General features: G+C 39.3%; 1 long non-coding RNA gene across 2 annotated transcripts; it reads right to left on the bottom strand.

Annotated features, from left to right (window-relative positions):
- Positions 1 to 281: 281 nt before the first annotated feature.
- LOC132624875 (uncharacterized) lies at positions 282 to 20,724 on the bottom strand. Of its 2 annotated transcripts, XR_009576552.1 has the most exons (6): positions 20,117 to 20,724; positions 5,393 to 5,575; positions 2,259 to 4,814; positions 2,118 to 2,177; positions 1,708 to 1,889; positions 282 to 603 (listed from the first exon to the last, which is right to left on the bottom strand). It is a non-coding gene; the product is annotated as an uncharacterized LOC132624875 (long non-coding RNA). The 2 variants fall into 2 exon arrangements; XR_009576551.1 differs by having other exon boundaries at positions 2,259 to 5,575.
- Between the last annotated feature and the right edge of the window lie 731 nt (positions 20,725 to 21,455).

Genomic DNA, 21,455 nt, shown 5'->3' with positions numbered 1-21,455 from the left:
AAGAGAAAAGTTAGGTTGTTGGGCCTACCTAAGCCCACCAGTTAACCATTTTCACTCATGGTTGGACCTTCTAAATATCGGACTCAATGAAGGAATAGTGTCACGCCCCAAAACCACCCTAGACGTGACCGGCATCCGATGTCATGAACAACATCGAAAGAACCTAAACGACATAATAATAACACTTGAACCCGCCAGGTTCAATATTCGGCTCCAACAGTTTATAAAATAAATGTAACATCAAATTCCTTTTTAATAATCTTTCCTTATTAAATTAAACAAAGTTATAAGTAACTGCATATATCATGATCATAATTATGAAATAAAATCAGCGGAAGTCTAATATAAGTAAATAGTCATAAATGTGGCAAACACCCATTAAGTCGTACGAGACTTTGACAATCTACCCACAATTCTGACAACTATCTATGGAGCTTCTAAGAGACACAACAATCATATAACTTCGGGACGCAGCCCGGAAATCTAGAATAATAAATGAAATAGGAAGTGTCCCACGAACAAGGATGTGGGCTCACCAAATCAACAGCAGCAGCAAGTTCTCCTAAGCGTCGAGAGTATCACGAACCGGCTCTTCTCTGTTACCTAACATACCATAAAAAACAACAATGGTATGCCTGAGTACTTTCGTACTCAGTGAGTGCCTCAAGGACAACAAGAAATATAAAAATAAAATATAATAATACATAAAGAAATCAGTTCTGAAAAGATAGTATAAAAATAGTTATTCAACTTTGTGATTCTTAATATCATTTGTTAAACAGTTTACAAAGCCATTTCAAAATCCCAGTTTCAATTATGCTTTAAATCAATCAGGCATAAATACCAGTTCCATAATAAAGACGGATATCACAATCGTCCATATAGGCCCAACTCAATATCAACAACACTGCGCAATACACAGGAATATGGATTCACGGTGGCTACTCTTCCTCCCGAATAGCAAGGCACACTACGCAATACACCGGAATATGGATTCACGGTGGCTACTCTTCCTCCCGAATAACAAGGCAATTAATACACCCCAGTTAGCGAACCCAGAAGTGACCACTCTTCCCCCCGAATGTCAAGACAAATTAATACACTAGGATCCATAGTGGCTACTCTTCCTCCCGAATAGCAAAGCAAACACAACAACAAGGTCCATGGCATAGAAGCCGATTCACAATTTATCTCAAAGTAGTCACACCATCAATAACATTAAAGTTCATTAAGCCATATCGAAAGAATAAGTCATTCCAATCAACGTTTTGAAAACATATAACTTCTTTACAAAAGATTTCCATGTCCCAATTCATCAATGAGAATGTTATTACCAACTCTTAACCATCATTATTAAGCATCTCTCATAGAGGAAAACGTTCATAATATCTTATACATATGTAGGTTTTGTTACAATCTAGGTTTAATGTGGGTTTGTCTCCTCACACACATTAACCACCATTTAGACATGAATTAGGGTTCAAGAAACATGAAAAAATTACTTTTTCTTTCATTCATTAAAGAATCTTGAATAAAATTTATACTTCCAACAATAGTTTCAAAAGTGATTTTCATTCAGAGTAAGTTTTCAAAAGAGAGACATACAAATCACCTTTATAGTCAAAAATGATTTTAAAAGAGATATACAAATCACAACCAAAGAGTTCGTAAAAACTGATAGAAACAGTATGTTCAAAAGAGACATACCTTAAATCCCGTTAAAATATTCCAAACGTAAGCTCCATGCTTCAAAGAATCATTCTACATCTAATTGAGGTTTGTATGACGAATAAACTATAGATATTCACCAAATCCGCAGCTACTGTTCATAGCTGGAAACGCACAGCTACAGACCTCGAAATCCGATCTTCACTGTTCACATTTGAAACCTATATGTTGGGACCACTTAGTTAAAATTTGGGCTAGATCCAACGGTTAGATAAGCAGGAAACGTCAATTTAATAGGGCTGGTCGGAGGAAATTCTACAGCAAAAATACTAGGGTTTTGTTTTTAATAAAGTGCATCTAAACCAATCCTATTTCATGATTCTACCAACTATTCCATGTCTAAAACATAGTAATAATTCTATATATCCATAAAAGTGTGAGGGTGTTACCTTTTTGAAGAAATCCCAAAGCTTCATCCCATATTTGACCTTGAATGGAGTTTCCACAATCTATCGATTTCATATAATGATTCGGTGTTAATCTAGTGATCAGTTAAGGAAATTAACTGAGGCATTTGAGTAAAAACTCACCTTAGAGAGATGATATATGGCTCTGGTGGAAAAACTCTCTCCTTGGACGTTTTTGGGGTGTATTTATTGGTTATCATAAAGGCTTGGGCTTTAAAACCTAATTCTACAAGAATCGGGATTTCTATTTTGCATGTATTCTGTAAAACAGGCATAACTTTTTACTCACATGTCTGTTTGGGCTGCATAATATATTTTTGAAAAGGTATTGTAATTCCCTACAACTTATATGTTTTGAGTTTTTCCAAATGTCAAACGCAAATACCCGCAAACTGGACATAACTGAAAACTGTCTCAAACTTGACGAATTTAAAGATTTCTAAGGAACTTCCTTATCTCATTTGACCCCGAAAAGATTATTTAACACCATTATCCATCCCAAGGGATCCAAAAGGTTAAAATGACATCTAAACCCTAATTATTTCACATTGACACCTAACTCGGATTTACGGAATGTTACATTATCTCCCACTTAGGATCATTCGTCCTCGAATAAAAGTTATGGCCTAAGTTTTCCACTAAACCTCAAGTCTTAGAAATTTTCGCTCGAGTTATTTTGTATAGAAAGATATCACATCATAAGACTCTGTTAATACCATAATTAATACCATAAAATTAAAAATATAGTTCTCACAAGGACTCCCACAACTACAACGAAAAAGCCTAAACATAAAATAAGAGATTCACCTTTAGTCTACACTTTCCCTAGGATTCGATAACAAGAAGGTTCAACACATATATGGTTTGACTAGAAAGCTCACAATATATCAATCTAGACAATATAATCTGACAAAGAGGCTAATTTAATAACAAGTGATACAAGCCTAACTTACCTTATATCAAAGCCAAGAATAACAAATTAACGCCTAAATCAACTCCATCATCTTCTTAAATCATTCTTCCACAAGCGGTAGTTCTCCAATTTCAAGCCCACAGTATAGTCCTTCCACTAAACATCTAAGCAATATAGATTTTTTAACCCAATATGAATATAGACTCAATGTGTAATAATTCTTAATTCACTACAAGATACCTTCAATTGTTCCCTTCATCCTAACCTCCAGTACTTGAAATATATCACTAACATAATTATTCCCTTAAGCTTAACAAGACTTTGTAACAAGGACTACTTCTGTTTCTAAATCTGTCTCAATTTATCAACAACCAAACCCTAAAACGACCATATATATACCAAACACCTACAATGCAATTCCTGTGACTATGTACCATCCCTCAAATTACACATCACAACATGTGCACTCCATAATACCATTGTCCACTGGATTAACATATGCAACACGGATTAAGGTCATCTCCATAAGCACGAGTGAAAAACGCGTCAGAAAGATCCTAAAAGAAGTTCAAGCTCTATCGCACAATCTAGAATCAAGAAGAATAAGAAACACCTAAAATGTCCTGGTAGTCACACATCCATACAGGTGGCCAGTCTGCATGAAGAGGACTCCACTAGAAACAGCTCCAAAGAAAAATCCTAGGACACTTCTAAACCTAAGCTCTGATACCAAACTTGTCACGCCTCAAAACCCACCTTAGACGTGACCTTCATCCGACGTCATGAACAACATCAGAAGAACCTAAACGACATAATAATAACACTTGAACCCGCCAGGTTAAATATTCGCCTCCAATATTTTATAAAATAAATGTAACATCAAATTCCTTTTTAATAATCTTTCCTTATTAAATTAAACAAAGTTATAAGTAACTGCATATATCAGGATCACAATTATGAAATAAAATCAGCGGAAGTCTAATATAAGTAAATAGTCATAAACGTAGCAAACACCCATTAAGTCGTACTAGACTTTGACAATCTACCCACAATTCTGACAACTATCTATGGAGCTTCTAAGAGACACAACAATCATCTAACTTCGGGACGCAACCCGGAAATCTAGAATAATAAATGAAATAGGAAGTGCCCCACGAACAAGGATGTGGGCTCACCAAATCAACAGCAGCAGCAAGTTCTCCTAAGCGTCGAGAGTATCACGAACCTGGTCTTCTCCGTTATCTAACATACCATTAAAAACAACAATGGTATGCCTGAGTACTTTCGTACTCAGTGAGTGCCTCGAGGACAACAAGTAATATAAAAATAAATATAATAATACATAAATAAATCAGTTCTGAAAAGATAGTATAAAAACAGTTATTCCACTTTGTGATTCTTAATATCATTTGTTAAATTGTTTACAAAGCCATTTCAAAATCCAGTTTCAATTATGCTTTAAATCAATCAGGCATAAATACTAGTTCCATAATAAAGATGGATATCACAATCACCCATATAGGCCCAACTCAATATCAACAGCACTGCGCAATACACCGGAATATGGATTTACGGTGGCTACTCTTCCTCCCGAATAGCAAGGCACACTACGCAATACACTGGAATATGGATTCACGGAGCCTACTTTTCCTCCCGAATAGCAAGGCAATTAATACACCCTAGGTAGCGAACCCGGAAGTGGCCACTCTTCCCCCCGAATGGCAAGACAATTAATATACTAGGATCCATAGTGGCAACTCTTCCTCCTGAATAGCAAGGCAAACACAACAACAAGGTCCAAGGCATAGAAGCCGATTCACAATTTATCTCAAAGTAGTCACACCATTAATAACATTAAAGTTCATTAAGCCATATCGAAAGAATAAGTCATTCCAATCAACGTTTTGAAAACATATAACTTCTTTACAAAATATTTCCATGTCCCAATTCATCAATGAGAATGTCATTAGCAACTCTTAACCATCATTATTAAGCATATCTCATAGAGGAAAACGTTCATAATATCTTATACATATGTAGGTTTTGTTACAATCTAGGTTTAATGTGGGTTTGTCTCCTCACACACATTAACCACCATTTAGACATGAATTAGGGTTCAAGAAACATGAAAAGATTACTTTTCCTTTCATTCATTAAAGAATCTTGAATAAAATTTATATTTCCAACAATAGTTTCAAAAAGTGATTTTCATTCAGAATAAGTTTTCAAAAGAGAGACATACGAGTCACCTTTATAGTCAAAAATGATTTTAAAAGAGACATACAAATCACAATCAAAGAGTTCGTAAAAACCGATAAAAACAGTATGTTTAAAAGAGACATACCTAAAATCTCGTTCAAATATTCCAAACGTAAGCTCCATGCTTCAAAGAATCATTCTACATCTAATTGAGGTTTGTATGACTAATAAACTATAGATATTCACCAAATTCGAAGCTACTGTTCATACTTGGAAACGCACAGCTACAGACCTCGAAATCCGATCTTCACAGTTCACATTTCAAAACCTATATGTTGGGACCACTTAGTTAAAATTTGGGCTCGATCCAACGGTTAGATAAGCGGAAAACGTCAATTTAATAGGGTTGGTCGGAGGAAATTCTACAGCAAAAATACTAGGGTTTTGGGATATACAAGGGTCTAGGTACTACTGCCAAAAGGTCAGAGATACTATCATTTAACACATAGACTCAGTAAGAACAAACTTCAATAGAATCCTCTACTTTATTCAAGGTTCAGTGATAAGCATGTTTTCAAGTCAAAGGATACAAATGAAACATATCAACATGAGAGAATTTAAGTATCACGACAATTGAGTTGGAGATTCGCACACATCATTATGCAAAATTCAAGTGCAAAACAATCAAAGTTTATTATTTCAAATCAAGTAATCAGGTAAGCATGCTATACAATCTTACAGAATCATTATTTAGGATTCACATGCTCATATCAGACTAATAAACAATGTTTTAGCGGGGGTATAGTCTCTCTTTCACATTTAATCCTATCACAGAAGCAAAAAAAAATGCTAGGCATAGCAATAATGGATGTACAATTAGCCATTCACACTAAGCAAACCATCATGAGACCTCACACAAACAATTATTCACATTTGGATACATGAACTGTCATTATAGGTGCAAACCAACATTTGTACTTAGGTGTGAGACTTAACAGGATGCTTAAAGGACATACCCAAGCACAAGCCAGACAAAGGGTAAAAGGTAAGAGGTATAGAATTAGGTCCAAAAGGAGGAGACAAAGGCAAAGAGAGGATGAATGCTACAAAAAAACTCTCATCCTTTACCTTAGATACTCACAAGAGCACTTCTCCTTATTTTAGAGATCATTTTGCAGTCTTACCAATCTCATGTTAATAACAGGAATAGCTACAAGAATGAATGTGTAACGACCCACTTGGTCGTTATTGTCTTTTCAACACCTTTGACATTTTCTCGAGCTTTTTTAGCTCACATTTGATTCTGGGGGACTGTTGACACGCTTCCCAAGGTGGTTGGATGTGATTCGAGTAACTTTTTGGGAAAACTAGTCCTTGAGCAAAAAGATTTGACTCAAAGTTGACTTTTGGGTAAACGAACATTTTTCAAAAATTCGTCGATTCCGAGAGGTATGGATGGTCATTTAGAACTTATGTGCATATCTAGTTCGGTTTCCAATGCACTTGAGCGCATTTTGGGACTTGGGTTGGGAAGTTAGAATTGAGGTATCAGGGGTTGATTCGGTCAACGAGACCTTCGTTGGGAATTCCGATGCCATGAGTGCATTCGTGTTTTTATGTATGTCTGCATAGTTGGTATGTGAGCAGATGACCTTGAGAGATTGTCAGAAATTCGGGTTGAGTTGTGAAAATATTGGGATCTTGTAGTGCCTGGTGCACGCTTTGGCGGCACCAGGTACTACTATAGTGGTCACCCTGCCGCTAAAGCGGCCAGTGTGATTTTGGCCATGACCGCTCATGGGACCGCCGAAGCGGCCTGCTGGTTGCGGAAGCGGGTGCCGGGTAGTTAGTTTCATTAAATGAAGTGTTAAAAGCCCTCAGTCCCTCATTTATTACTATTCCGAAATCTGAGCTATTGAGAGCTTTTCAAGGTGATCCTTGGGGAAAATCTTGGTGGTAAGTCCTTCTATCTTCTTTCCTATTCCATGATTTTATTATCATCTTAGGATTTCTTAATCATGCTAGTTCATCATGAATTCTAGAATTAAAAGAGGGTTCAATGAGTTATTCTTCTAGGATTTTTAATCTTGATTTAATTGTTGGGTTAGCTACTTTAAGCATGAAATGGATGATTAGAACCTTTTATTTCATAAATTCTTCCTAATTAGTGATTAATTTATGGGATTGGAAGTTAGGGTTTATACCCAAATTTGGGAGTTTTGTATAGAATTCAAATTCAAGTAAATTGTTGGTTGTTCTAGCTTGATATTGATGGGAATTGATCAACTGGAGCTTTAATTTCTTGTTGGGACCTTTAGATCCCTAATTTCACCCTTCTAGTTCATAAAACCCATTCTATAGGTTGGGGATTTGGTTCTTGAATAGAAGTAAGGTTTGATCCATGTTCTTCTTGATTCTAATTTCTTGATTCGAATATGCTTAGGTTTTCTTTAATAGAAGTAAGGATTGATCGATTCCTTGATATATGTTAGCTAATCTTAGTCGGCTTATGATACCTATCAGTACTTGTTGTTTGTATTGACCTGCACTTGTTGTATTCTTTTATGACTACAGAGTTCCAGGTGGGTTCGACCTCTACTCCTCGTGGCTGATAGTAATTCGAGGGTTGCTGATTAGAGTCTCACAGGGTGAGCACGAGGACGTTCACTGCCTTGAAGATTCTTCCTTTATTTATGTCTTATTTTGATATTCTGAGACATATTGGGACTTGTGATGTATTATTTTCATTTACAGACTTATAGATTCTAGTTAGAGGCTCTTGTATGATTAGACTAGATTCTAGGGTTGTTTTGATGTATTCCTTACTTGCATAAATTTTTTATATCATTATCTTCAGACTTACGTATTTCTATTCCTTTCGCTTATTTGTTATGTTTTTAAGTGTTTATGAATTGTTGGGATAAGAGTTCGCCTACCGAGGTGAGAAAGGTAGGTGCCCGTGCGACTTAGCGAAATTAGGTCGTGATAAGTTAGTATCAGAGACCTAGGTTACCCGGTCTATAATACAAAAGCGTGTCTAGTAGAGTCTCGTGATCGGTACGATGAGCTCCGTACTTATCTACAAGAGGCTATAGGACATTTAGGAAATTTAACTTTCTTTCATTCTTTCGTGCTACTTTATTCTAATTGGTATATGGAAAAATCGAATTGGTATCTGACTGTTGTCTATTCTCTCACAGATGGTGAGGACTCGAGCTACGATAGCCCGAGCCTAGGTGCCACAGCCCGCAACTATGGCTAGCACTAGAGGGCGAGTGACAGCCAGAGGGCGCGGCCGAGCTAGAGGCCGCGGGGCTGCCCTAGCCAGGGGAAAGGCTCCTGTGGTAGGTAAGAGGCGTGAGAGATCTCCGTCTCCAAAGCCTGAGGTGCAGCAGGTTCGAGACTAGGCTGCCGAGAATGATGTGGCTCGATCACGGGCACACCTCGAGGCCACTTCAGAGTAGATAATGCATGATACTATGGCTCGTGTTCTAGTGCACCAAGATACCCAGCTGGCTGCCACTGGTGTTACTTCTCCGGGCAGAGGATCGCAGACTAGAGTTGGGGCGCAGACCCCTGAGCAGAGACCGACTGGTGCAGTGCACCCTGATGCGGCTATGGCTTCCCGAATTGATACAGTGCCAGCCTCGGAAGATGATCTTTGACCCATGGCGGACCTTGTTATGACCTTGAGTGATCAGGAAGTTGGAGCCGCCGAGATTCTCAAGTACTTTTGGAGAGGATGCGTATGAGTTCATCTTAGACATGCATGAGTTGTTACATAGGATGAGGATTGTTGCACCCTATGGAGTTGACTATGTGTCCCACCAGTTTCGCGGAGACGCGAAGACCTGGTGGAGGTATTTTATTGCTTACAGACCTAAGGGTTCTCCTCCATTGACTTGGACATAGTTTCATCGGGTCTTCCTTCAAAAGTATGTGCCCCAGGCTTCGAGAGAGGCACATAGGGATGAGTTTCTACATCTACATCAGAGGGGATTGTATGTGGAGGCGTATGTCACTCGCTACTTACATTTGGCTCATTATTCAGCTCCTTTGATTCCTACTGAGCCTAATAGGATTCAGCGCCTTGTTGGTGGGCTCGTTGGTTCTCTTCAGATTCCTTGTGTTCAGCTTGAGGCTATGGGGGCTTCCTTCCAGTCCATTGTTGAGCATGATTCTTTAATTGAGGCCTCTAAGGCCCGTGCATTTTGAGGGAGTAGTGAGAAGAAGCAATGATAGTTTGGGAGCTATGGTGGTTCCAGCTCGAGGGGCGTCAGTCAGTCTTCTAGGCCGTATCAGCCCTATTCCAGCTGCCCTGTGCATTAAACTTTGCAGGCTTCCTCTAGTGAGCCACCCAGGCAAAGAGCTTCTGAGAGCTCATTCTCTCGACCAGCAGACAGGGTTGTTCCAGCCAAATCTTCAGCTTCAATCTATTAGTTTTTGCTCTCTAAGGTATGTTTTGCATGTGCAGAGTTCAGTCATTTTGCTAGGGACTATCCCTGACCTAGGCAGGGTCATCAGTCCCAGAGGACTCCGACATCTTCACGTAACGGAGGAGGTGCTTCTCAGAAGGGCGGTATTCAGTCAGGCCGCAGCGGTTCTATGATTTCTAGGGGTGGATCCTTGGATGGTAGAGGTGGGTCCCAGAGTTCGAGAGGTGGATCTCAATCTGGACGTAGTGGGGCCCAGTGTTACTCATTCCCAGGTAGATCCGAGGCAGAGACCTCAGATGCTGTTATTTCAGTTACCGTTCTCTCTGACGTAGAGCAGCAAATGTGTTATTTGATCCGGGATTCACTTATTCGTATGTTTCTGCATATCATGCTGTTGATTGGGGTTTATCTTGTGATAGCATAGCTGTGCCAGTTCATGTGTCTACTCCGGTCGGAGATTTTGTTCTGGTTGATCGAGTTTATTGGTTGTGATTGGTTACTTTTATGGGTTATGACACTTGGGTAGATTTGATGATTCTTGATATGGTGGATTTTAATATTATCTTGGGTATGAACTAACTTTCTCCTTATCATGCGATCTTGGACTGTCATGCCAATACAGTAACGTTAGCCATGCCGGTTATTCCTAGACTTGAGTGGAGGGGTACTCCTAGCCCCGCTCCGAAGAAGATCATTTCCTTCATTTAGGCAAAGAAATTAGTCCACAAGGGGTGTTTAGCTTATCTGGCTCACATGCGTGACACTACTGTTGCTCCTCCACACCTTGAGTCCATTGCCATCATGAGCGAGTTCTCGGAGGTATTCCTGAACGATTTGTCGGGTATGCCACTCGATCGCAACATTGGCTTGGATTGGGGCACTCACCCTATTTTTATTCTGCCATATCAGATGGCACCTGCCGAGTTAAGAGAGCTTAAGGAGAAGTTACAGGATTTATTGAGCAAGAGGTTCATTAGACCAGGTGTCTCCCTTTGGGGTGCTCCTGTGTTATTTGTGAAGAAGAAATATGGATCTATGAGGATGTGCATTGATTATTGCCACCTGAACAAGGTTACTATCAGGAACAAATATCCGATACCTTGTATTGATGATTTATTTGACCAGCTTCAGGATGCTTCAGTGTTCTCGAAGATTGACTTGTGTTCAGGCTACCACCAGCTGAGGATCAGGGCTAAGGATATTCCGAAGACAACCTTTCGGACGAGCTATGGGCAGTATGAGTCTCTGGTGCTGTCATTGGGGCTTACCAATGACCCGATTGCATTCATGGCTTTGATGAATGACATCTTTAGGCCATTACTTGATTCCTTTATGATTGTATTTATTGATGATATCTTGGTGTATTCCAAGAGTAAAGAGGAGCATGAGAGCCATCTTCGCACTGTACATAGGTTGTTGAAGAAAAATAGCTTGTTTGCTAAGTTTTGAAAGTGCGAGTTTTGGTTGGAGTCTGTTGCATTCTTGGGCCATGTTGTGTCTAAGGACGGGATCATGGTTGATCCTCAGAATATTGAGATTTTAAGGGATTGGGCGAGGCCCACTACTGTGACCGAGATCCGTAGTTTTGTTGGTTTGGCCAGCTATTACCTCCGATTTGTGAAGGGTTTTGTTTTTATTGCTTCATCTTTGACCAGATTGACTCAGAAAGATATTCCCTTCCAATGGTGCGATGATTGTGAGGAGAGCTTTCAAAAGCTCAAGACTCTTTTGACTTCAGCCCTAATTCTAGCATTACCCGTGGAGGGTAAGGATTTCTCAGTCTATTGCGATGCATCCAGTGTGGGTTTGGGTGCTGTGTTGATGCAGAAGGATAGAGTCATAGCCTATGCTTCCCACCAGTTGAAGATCCATGAGAAGAATTGCCCTACCCATATTTGGAGTTGTTAACCATAGTCTTTGCTTTGAAGATTTGGAGGCATTACTTGTATGGTGTCCATTGTGAGGTTTTCACCAATCACCATTGCCTTCAGCATGTGTTTACCCAGAGAGATCTTAATTCCAGGCAAAGTCGATGGATGGAGCTCCTGAAGGACTATGACATCTCTATTCTTTATCATCTAGTGAAAGCAAATGTGGTTGCTGATGCCTTGAGTCACAAGGCCACAAGTATGGAGAGCTTAGCCCCTTTGGTTGTTTCGAGCTTCCGTTGGCCATGGAGGTTCAGACTCTGGCCAACAATTTTGTTCGTCCTGATATTTCAACCCCAGGCAGATTTTTGTCTTGTGTAAAGGCGAGATCATCCTTGTTAGATCAGATCAGGACTCACCAGTTTGAGGATCCTCAATTGAGCAAGATTCGAGATAGAGTTTTGAGGGGTGAGGCCAAGGAGGCCATGATTGATTGTGAGGGTACTTTTAGGATTAAGGGGCGCGTGTGCATTCCTCATGTTGGTGACTTGATTCATTTGATTTTGACTGAGGCCCATAGCTCTCGATATTCCATTCATCTAGGGGTGACTAAGATTCATCGTGATTTGAGGCAACACTATTGGTAGAATCGAATGAAGAGCAAAATTGCCAATTTCGTGGCTAAGCATGGTAATTGTCAGCAAGTTAAGCATGAGCACCAGTGACCCGGTGGTGTAATTCAGAGGATGCCTATTCCCGAGTGGAAGCGGGAGTGAATTGCCATGGATTTCGTAGTGGGTCTTCCAAAGACCCTAGGTAAGTTTGATTCGATTTGGATGATAGTTGTATGTTTGTGATATTATGAGATTGCATGGGATTCCTAGTTCTATCATATCTTATCGAGGTACTATCTTCACTTCCTATTTCTGTTGGGATTTTCATGATGAGTTGGGTACCCGATTGGATCTTAGTACAACTTTTCACCCCCAGACCAATGGGCAGTCTGCGTGGACCATTCAGGTGCTCGAGGATATATTTAGAGCTTGCATTATAGACTTTAGCCGTCATTGGGATCAGTTATTACCGTTGGCAGAGTTTGCATATAACAATAGTTATCACTCGAGTATCGACATGACGTCTTTTTGAGGCTCTGTATGGTAGGAGATGTAGATCTCCGATTGGCTAGTTTGATGCATTGAGGTCCAACCTTGGGGTACGGATCTATTGAGAGAGTCTCTTTAGAAGGTGAGGGTCACTCAGGCCAAGCTTTTGGTAGCTCAGAATCGACAGAAGATGTATACGGATCGGAAGGTCTGAGATTTAAAGTCTGTCGTTGGTGATCAGGTTCTTTTGAAGATTTCACCCGTGAAGGGTATTATGAGGATTAGGAAGAGAGGCAAGTTGAGTCCGAGGTATGTTGGGCCATTTGAGATTCTTCATCGTGTGGGCATTGTTGCTTATGAGTTGGCCTTGCCGCCATGCTTGGCAGGAGTTCATCCAGTTTTTCATGTGTCTATGCTGAAAAAGTACCATGCCGATGGTACATATATTATTCGTTGGGACTCAATTTTGCTTGATGAGAATTTGACCTATGAGGAGGGGCCTATTGCGATTTTGGACAGGCAGGTTCGAAAGTTGAGGTCTTAGAAGATTACTTCTGTGAAGGTGCAATGGAAGCATCGTCCTGTTGAGGAGGCCACTTGGGAGACTGAGTCTGATATGCGTGGCCGACATCCTCAGTTGTTCGGCGATTCAGGTACTTCTTAGTCCCTTTCTCTTCATCGCTTGAGGACGACGATGGTTTAATTGGTATATGATGTAACGATCCGCTTGATCGTTATAGTATTTTCGACATCTTTGACCTTTTCCCGAGCATGTTTAGCTCACATTTGAACCGAGGGGATCGTTGACACATTTCTCTAGGTGGTTGGATGTGATTCAGGTGACTTTTTAGAAAAATTGGGCTTTAAGCGAAAAAAATTGACTCAACGTTGACTTTTGGGTAAATGAATCTTTTTTGAAAATTCGTCAATTTAAAGATGTCCGGATGGTTATTTAGAACTTGTGTGTATATCTGGTTCAGTTCCCAATGCACTCAGGTGTATTTTGGAACTTGGATTGAAAAGTTGGAATTGAGGTATCAGGATTGACTCGGTTAACGAGACCTCCATTGGGAATTATGAGGCAACGAGTGCGTTCGTATCGTATTTTTAATTATGTTTGTTTAGTTGGTATGTGAGTAGATGGCCTCAGGAGATTGTCAGAAATTTGAGTTGAGGTGTGAAAATCATGGGATCTTCTAGTGTCTAGTGCCGCGGTAGCGGTACCGCTATATCAGTTACCCTGCCGCTGAAGCAGCTAGTGTGATTTTGGGCATGACCGCTGTAGAGGTCATGGGATCGCCGGAGCGGTGGCGCTGAAGCTGCCTGCTAGTCGCGGAAGCGGGTGTCGGGCAGTTAATTTAATTAATGTATTGTTAAAAGCCCCAAGTCTTTCATTTATTACTATTTCGAAATCTCCGCTATCGAGAGCTTTTCAAGGTGATTCTTCGGGGAAAATATTGGTGGTAAGTCCTTCGATCTTCTTTCCTATTTGATGGTTTCATTATCATCTTAGGATTTCTGTATCATGCTAGTTCACTAAGAATACTAGAATTAAAAGAGGGTTCAATGAGTTCTTCTTCTAGGCTTTGTAATCTTGATTTAATTGTTGGGTTTGCTTCTTTAAACATGAAATTATTGATTCGAACCTTTTATTTCATAATTTTTCCCTAGTTAGTGGCTAATTTATGGGATTGGAAATTAGGGTTTATACCCAAATTTAGGGGTTTTGCATAAAATCTGAATTTAAGTAAATTGTTGGTTGTTCTAGCTTGATATTGATGGGAATTGATCACCTAGAGCTTTAATTTCTTGTTGGAACCTTTAGATTTCTAATTTCACCCTTCTAGTTCATAAAACCCGTTCCATAGGTTGGGGATTTGGTTCTTGAATAGAAGTAAGGTTTGATTGATATCCTTCTTGATTCTAATTTCTTGATTTGAATATGCTTAGACTTTCTTTATCTCGAGGCTCAAAGGAAAGGGAAGAAGGTGTGATTGTGGAGACCTTGCTGTTCGACCTTCCAGGTAGGTTACTGTTTACCCTATGGTGAGGCTTCTTTTAGCGAAACATATATTTAAACGACATTGTCGGAGAATGCATGTAAACCTTCGGGTATGAAGTTGGATTGGATATTTTTTTAGGTTGGGCCCTGTTGTGTGATTGAGGCTAGCCACCCTGTTGTGTTGTGACTTATCTTATTCTGTTGTTATTGGCTCGATTCCACGTTGTGATAGTAGATATTGGTGACTATTGATATATCTTGATTACGATATTGTAGCATCTTACTTCTTGTCACTTGAGATGAGGGCAGTGATTCTATTATGGCTTATTGTGTAGCCTTTTATTGATATTGCTAGTGTGCCCATGTGTGGTACTTTTGATATTGGTTTGATTATTGGCATTGAACTTATACATTGCACGCATTCTCATCCTTCATGATATATTGTTGATACATTGACGATATACAAGGGAACACTGTTATGAGCTGGGCTCAGTTGGATGAGAGTGACGTGAGGACCGACGTCTGATGGTTATCCCGAAATCGAGGTATGAGTGCTGTAGCGATTGTCGAGGTCGTTGTCGGAATAGTGAGGGTACATGGAATTTGCGGGTCCCCCATGGGTTGTGCTGCCGAGATGTGATGTTCCGTCATCTGAGTACATGTGTACGGTGCATAAGTATTGCATTCACACTTCATACATTATTTCATTGCATTGCACTATGGCTTCTATTGTGATATTCTTGTGATGTACTTGTGATATGCGGATTCGGGTCGAGTATATTGAGACTTGACACATTTAGGGTTTAGATGCTATAACATAGGTGATGACGTGTACTTGGTTACTAGCTCGTGATTGTCTTAAACTGTATTTTCGCCTGTTCCTGAGCATTGATTAGCTCAATTTTGACCCGAGAGGATTGCTGGCACGCTTCCCGATGTGTCTAGACCAGATTCGGGTAACTTTTGCGAAATATAGGCTTAAAGTGAAAATTAGTTGACCCGATGTTGACTTTTGGGTAGACGGACCTTTTTCAGAATTTCATCAATTCCAAGAGGTCTGGAGGGTTGTTTAGAACATGAGTGTATATTTGGTTCGATTCCCAATGCATTCGGATGCATTTCGGGACTTGGGTTGGAAATTAGAACTAAGGCATCGGGGATTGACTCGGGCAAAAAGGTCTCCGTTGGGAATTTCGAGGCCACGGACGTGTTCTTAGTGCGTTTTTATGTGTGTCTATGTGTATGGTATGTGAGCAGATGGCCTCGGAAACTAGTTGAAAAATTGGCTCGAATTGTGAAACTTGAGAAGTTTTCTGGTGTCTGATGCCCGCTTTGGCGGCCCCAGCACCGCGACAGAGGTACCGCTGGAGCAGTAACCCTGCCAATGTAGTGGCCCAAGCGTTTTAGGCTTGACCCTTGAAGCGGTCAGGTGACCGCTGAGGCGGCGCTGCTGGGGCTGTCCCAGTACCGCTAAAGCGGGTGACGGGCTGTTTGTAAAATTAATAAAGTGTTAAAAGCCTTTCGACCCTCATTATTTCTCCTTTCGAAATTAGAGCCTCGGGGAACAGTTCTTGGAGATAATTTGGAGACATTCTTGGAGGTAAATCTTACTTGTTCCTTTACTCTTCCTTTAACCATAATCATCTTAGATTTCCCCGTTCCCTTTAATAAACCCATAGTGATGGAAGTTGAAAGAGGGTTTTGATGAACATTGTCCCTAGGCTTATTAATGATAAATTGATCATGTTTATGTTAGACTTTAATGAATCTGGGCTTGTTAATCATATATCCTTCTTAGTGTTGAATTTCGGAATCAAAGAGTTAGGGTTTATACCCAATTTGGGAGTTTTGCTTGAAATCAGAAATTAGGCTAATTCTTGAGTTAAATCAGCAATTAGTGGTTGGGTTATGATCATCTAGTACTTAATTTGACATTTTGCTTCCGAATTTTTCGTTTTGCCCTTATGGGTCCCGTTTTCCCAATTTCTAGGGCTAGAATTGGCCTGATTTAAATAGTAGCAATACTAGTATCATTCTTCATGATTTCTAATCTAGAATTCGATTATGCTTAGACTACTGTGGTTCTGAGGTTCAGTGGAAAGGCAAGGCAAATGAGTGAGTTGTTGGTGTTGCGGTTCGACCATCCAGATAGGTTATGGCTTACCCTTGGTGAGACTTCGTATAGCGAAGCGCATATTTAGATTATATTGTCGGAGACAGCAAGTGAACCTTCAATTATGAAGTTGTGTTGGATATTGCCTTAGGTTAGGCCCTGTTGTGTATTTGGGGCTAGCCACCCCCTTACGTGTTATTTGATTGTTCTATTGTGGCGGCTTGATGCCATGAGTCGTTGGTAGATGTTGGATTCTGTTTTATCATCTTGAGGTCGGATATATTGTTGGCGTACCCACTGTTGGTACTTGTGATTCGGTTATATTATTTGCATACCCATTGTCGGTATTTGTGATTCAGATATATTGTTGGTGTACCCTTTGTTGGTACTTGTGATATTAAGCATGATAATTGATGTGGTTCATGCATTGCACGCATTCTCATTTTCATGATACATTGTTGAGATATTGATGACATTGATGAAACACTTGATGAGCTGGGCTCAGTTTTACTTGAGTGACGTGAGAGGTCGATGTCCAATGTTCATTCCGGAATCGTTGATTGAGTGAAATTGATATTTGAGAGAACTATTTTACTTAAGTGACGTAAGAGTCTGATGTCCGATGTCTATCCCGGAATCGTTGATTGCATGGCCGATATTCGATGTTATTTTCAGAATCGTTGATAGTGCATGGACTCCGTGGGTCCCCCAGGTTGGTGCCGGTGAAAACCCCCAGTGGGGAAAGATCCGGGATCCTGTCTGTTTGTTGGGCAAAGATCCGAGAGGGGTGGTACTTAGACTTCGCGAGTCACGCTGGGTTGTGCTGCCGAGACGTCGATATTTTCGTATGGAGTACATGTGTACACCTCATTTGCATGGCATTGCATTGCATTCATACACTACTGCATTGCATTGCATTATGACTTGATTGAGATGTTTGGTGTGTATTGCGGTGATTGGATTGGATTGGATATGTTGGACTTGGCACACTTGGGATCAGATGCTTTTCATAGGCGATGACGGATACTTGGATTTGATTACATTGACTTATACTTGTTGGTTTATTTTGCTTATCTGCTTTATTATCTGAGTTGTGTTAGCTATGCTTAGTCGGCCGATGATGCCTACCAGTACTGTTGTTGTACTGACCTACACTTGCTGCATTCTTTTATGAATGCAGAGTATCATGTCGGATCCACTTCCGTGACGCATGGCTGATAGTCGCTTCAGCTTCCTCTTCGAGCTTCCAGAGTGAGCATGGCCGTCCGCTGCCTTGAAGACTTTTCTATCTTTATGTCCTATTCTATTCAGAGACATAGACACTTTATGTATTAGTATTTTTGGATTGTATTATTTCCCTGTTAGATGCTCTTGTGTTATTCAGACTAGACCCTGGGGGTGTTGTTATTATTCCGCACTATTCTACTACTTCTATATCTATATCGTGAGACTTACATGTCTGTACTATTCTGCTGCTTCATTTCATTCTTTTACGTATTTACATATTGTTGGGTTGAGGGTTCGCTTACCGAGATTGGAAGGTAAGTGCCCGCATGGCTTAGGCAAAATAGGTCGTGACATATACCTTGTTGGTTTACCTGTTTATCTTACTTTATTGCCTTGTTATATGTTAGCTAATCTTAGTCGGCCCACCTACTAGTACTTGTTGTTTGTACTGACCTGCACTTGCTGCATTCTTTTATGAATGCAGAGTTCCAGGTGGGTTCGACCTCTACTCCTCGTGGTTGATAGTAGGTTGAGGGTTGCTGATTAGAGTCTTACAGGGTGAGCACGAGGACGTTCGCCGCCTTGAAGACTCTTTCTTTATTTAAGTCTTATTTTGATATTTTGAGACATATTGAGACTTTTGATGTATTATTATCATTTCAAGACTTGTAGATTCTAGTTTGAGGCTCTTCTATGATTAGACTAGATTCTGGGGTTGTTTTGATGTATTCCTTCTATAAATTTTCTATATCATTATCGTCAGACTTACGTATTTCTAATGCTTCTATTTGTTTGTTATCTTTTTAAGTGTTTATGAATTGTTGGGATATGGGTTCGCCTACCGAGGTGGAAAAGGTAGGCCCCCGCGCAACTTAGCGAAATTAGGTCGTGACAGAACGCTTCTCAGCAAACATCAAATTTCATCAAACAAACAAGAACTTGCACTTGTAAACATGATGTGTCACTGGTCCTATTACATGATATCTTGGCTTATTCATATACAAAATATATATAGGGATATACATAGGCTGAGACAATTTTGAACCAAACAAGAAAGGATACTTGAGCATATCCTAAACCATTCTAAGTGGGGTTTGAAACCAAATGGGTCATAACATACACACATTGACAATATGATTACTTTAAAACAACCAGACTTGAACAAAACAGTCACATATTTTGACCAAAGGATATTCATGCTTCAGATGAGAACATTAATATTTTAACATAGCAAGCAGGGTACATACATATTCATAACTTAACATCAAACTTACATAGTATTTAAGCTATTCAAGTTAAGGGTCAATCTTAAACCTTATACTTAAAGCTTTCCAGTTGATTGTCAATGAGCTAATGCAGATTATAAATCAAGACTAACAAAGACTTTATGAATCACGGTTCGGTCTGTTGCACATGCTGAGAGACCAAGCTACACAAATTGGCACACTACTCGCATATCAATTAGACTATATTAAAACAAACAGAACAAACATGGCATTTACTATGAACGAGAACCCTTTGGCCAACAACAAACACAATGCAACTGCTATTGTACTAAATAAGCATAAAAAACTATTAATGCCTCAAACAGTGACCATTGAGTCTGAAAACTAAGCATAAGGAAGATATCTACACCTATTAATGACCCCAAGTTGTATTTTTAAACTTCAATTAGACAGGAATTAAGCAACTTTAGCATGCTGAGTCCCTTTAAGCAAACACTTCCTTAATCATAAAAGACTGAGTCAAATCAAATCACACAATATGCATCATAACCAGGCTAGACAGTGATTTAACTGAAGTTGCAGGTATGTTAATCAATTAATCACAATGAGAGACTAGAACAGAATAAGGATTAATCTGTATTTCTAACAGCTGAGGTTGAGCTAAATCTAACACCATATTAACTATCTATTGACATATACCATCTGAGGAACAACATTTACTAACACATGCCTTTTATAATCTAATCTAACTAAGCAAACACATAATGACATACTTAAAACTAATCTAAACTAGCACAAAATAAACAAGGAAAAACAGAAATAGACATATGTTACCACTAACACACCAAATGAATATATGAACAGAAAAAATAAATGAAAAGGAAAATAATTTACCTCTTTCAGGTGCAGCCTTGGTCGAGCAACGGAATTGGAGCTCCTTTAAGCTCCTTAGCCACTCAACTCAGCCACAAACCAAAAGAAAAATTTAAATTTAAAAAAAAAACTAAAACTTGGTAAAGGTAAATTAAAGGTTCCAAGAAAATTGCTAGATCACTAGGCATACCATGTATATTTTCTGATTTTCAGATTTTTTTCTCCAGTATGTAGTGTGTGAAATAGTGACATATGGGGTTCTTTATATAGAACCCCAAATTTGAAAACTCAAACCCTAGTTTTCGATGTGGGACTAAGAAATTAGGGGGAAAACCCTCTTGGATTGCCCCTCAAATCAGCAAAAACCAATGAAAAATGAGTTTTTGAAATCAGATCCCGAAAGCAATTAAAGATTTTCAGTCTTCTTGACCATGGAATCGCAGAAAAAGTAAAGAAAGTGGAAGGTCATACCTTGTTTGGTTGAGACTCGGTGGAAGTAGGCATGAAGCAATTAATGCTTGCTCGAAATGGTGGTACAACGTCTATATAGGCAATTGTACACTGCAATTTTGCCGTCTTCGGCAACGATGACACAAGTGAGAGAATGTTAATTGCGGCTGTTACGGTTCACTTTTACGCGGGTGCATAAAATCTATTAAGAGGTTGTGGACTCTATTCGGATTTTATATTTTTAGAGTCGCCACCTAATTTTATAAAGGAAATTAGGAAAACCGAGTTAAAAGAGTTTCGTCAAACAAGAGGTAAATCCATTTAAAATCAGAGTTCGAGATAAGGGTTCTGGTGATCCCCTAGGGAAGGTTTTAAGCACCCTAGGATTAAGGATCGGTAGAATACGGTTGACCTACGAGATTCAATATGTGATTAATTATGATTATTTGCTAAAATATTTTCTTTCTTGCAAAAAGTTGTCATTTCCATATCGAAACACCACTATTTGGCAATATATATATATATATATATATATATATATATATATATATATATATATATATATATATATATATATATATATATATATATATATAAGGAAAAAGAGATGGTTTCTTTCGAAAGTATTATAAAGGCGCAAGTCATTTCATCTCCGGACCAAAACACACTTAAGATTTTCTCTTAAGTAGAGTTCCTGCTAATATGGTCCTAATGTCGTGATTTTGTCTTTATAAATTTATATATGTATACATAAGAAAATAAATGGAATATATCTCCCTTTGAAATAATAGGATAGGTTTATATAAGTATGAGCAGAGAAACGACTTTATTCATTTCTTTTTCCATTTTTAGCTCATTGGGTCAACCATACTACAGTTGACACCTAATTTTTGACCTCCGATAATTTTAT

Source organism: Lycium barbarum, chromosome 12 (assembly GCF_019175385.1).
Source record: "Lycium barbarum isolate Lr01 chromosome 12, ASM1917538v2, whole genome shotgun sequence".
NCBI lineage: Eukaryota > Viridiplantae > Streptophyta > Magnoliopsida > Solanales > Solanaceae > Lycium > Lycium barbarum.
This window is presented reverse-complemented; position numbering and strand designations above follow the sequence as displayed.